The sequence below is a fragment of the Lissotriton helveticus genome, chromosome 11 (assembly GCF_964261635.1).
Source record: "Lissotriton helveticus chromosome 11, aLisHel1.1, whole genome shotgun sequence".
Taxonomy (NCBI): Eukaryota; Metazoa; Chordata; class Amphibia; order Caudata; family Salamandridae; genus Lissotriton; species Lissotriton helveticus.
The window spans coordinates 485,552,818-485,554,707 of record NC_136072.1 but is presented as its reverse complement, the minus strand read 5'-3'; positions in this window follow the sequence as shown (position 1 = coordinate 485,554,707).

The following is a 1,890-nucleotide window of genomic DNA, read 5'->3' as shown; positions in this document are numbered from 1 at the left end:
AGCAAACTGAAAGTGCTTGTGGCCCAGAGATAGTGCTCGAAACTTTCCAGCTTAAGTTTGATGCCTGGGGTAAACTAAGGTAAGGAATCTGAGACTAGATAGATTTTTATGGAAAGACAGGAGGCTAGCATTATGCCTATTCTTTTATTAACTTCTGAGCAGCAACACCACATAAAAGCTCCCAGAATGGAACTTAAAAACATCACAATTAAAAAGAATGTTCAACCATATAAAGTCTCTGTGTCCTCCATTTTCTTTCTATTTTGTTGCTGCTTCTGAGCAAGCTAAGTACTTTGATTCATGAATGCTTGTTGAGTTGTATGAAGGTTACCCGATTTATGGGTATTTTGATTGAGTGATGAGATTTGGTATTAATATTTGTGTTTTATAATTGGTTTAAGATATTTTGTTATTGATAAGATTAAAAAAAAGAAAGAAAAGGATTAGTTAATAGGTTTTGTTTTTTTAGTCGGGCGATCGACAACAAAACAATAAGACTGTGGTAAATTAGTTTACATTAGGTAAACATGGGATAATAATTTAAACAGACCTTTCTGGTAATCTGGGAAGGAGCTGGCGCAGGCTGAATGCGAGGTATCAGTAAACAAAATGGAGTAGAGTATAATCGGTCTTTATCGTTGTGTGTAAGGCGGATCTTTCTGTGGGAATTGAAGGTTGTTTTTTGCAATTCGGCCTGTTTTCAAGGTCAGTTAGTGCAAGGCGTATCTAGGAAACTGAGTTTTTCTCAACAGACGCTCATTTCCGGTTGAGATGGTCGTTAGACGATCGATGAGGAGAGTAAATTAGTAGTAAAAATGTATATTTAAAGCAAAGAAGGTATATGAGAAACAATTTCAGAAGAAGATTATTAGTGTGGACAAGTGGTTTAGTTCACTTAGGATACATTAAGATTGACTTAGTATGGATCTTACCCAGAACACTGAGGAGGTAAAAGATGATAGATTGAGGAAGTTAGTATATGAGGAAGTTCAGGCAGTGGTCCAAGAGACTTTAAAGCAGGTTTAAGGGAGAACAGATAGAAGGGTTCGGGACGAGGAGGAATATTTTTAAATTTCAGATGAAGATTCAGAGAATACGAACCCAGGTGGTAAGCGTTTACAGAAAAAGAGATATTTGGAGAGTAAGGGAAAGAATGAAGGAGGCCCAAGCGCCTCGCATGGTTCAGGTGTCCACAGCGGCACAGGGAAGAGTCAGCAGACCGCTGAGTCAGAGGACAATCTTATTGATGAGTTTGAGGCACAGAAAGCAGAATCTAGTGTAAATCTTGATGAATATGTCCTAGATTTGTAATATAAGGATGATTATGAGAATGAGGAGAGTGATATGGGGTTCAGGTCTGGTTATAAGTAACTGTCTTCTGTAAAAGACCGTTTTGGGGAGAAGCTGTTTGACCGGAGTGAGATAAGACACCCCAGAGGAAAAGATTGGTGGCCCATGGAACATTTATCTCAATATATTAAAGCAAGACTACAGAAACCTCTGGAAAGAGAGGAATGGAATCTGATGCGAGCAGAGTGTTCACAACCTGTTATTGAGGAGAAGGTGACGACTCAGATTCCTAGTTTAGATCCAGATCTGATTACCTACATGTTTAAGATTGGAAAAGACCCAAGAAAGGGGTTGGAAAAGTCATTAAAGATTTGTCAGGACAAATTGCGTGATATTCTGGGCAAAGATCTTTGATACTGTTGAGGAGGCTTTTTTAAACGGGTCGGATGTGGGCCTATCACTCTCAAGAAGTTGGTGCCAAAGAGCAAATTGCTTTATGGGAAATGTTAATGCAGGTCTATTAGCAGAAAGACGCAGAACTTTATTAATGAGGATAAATCCTAAATTAAATGAGTTGTCGAAAAGAGAAACTTCAGATGA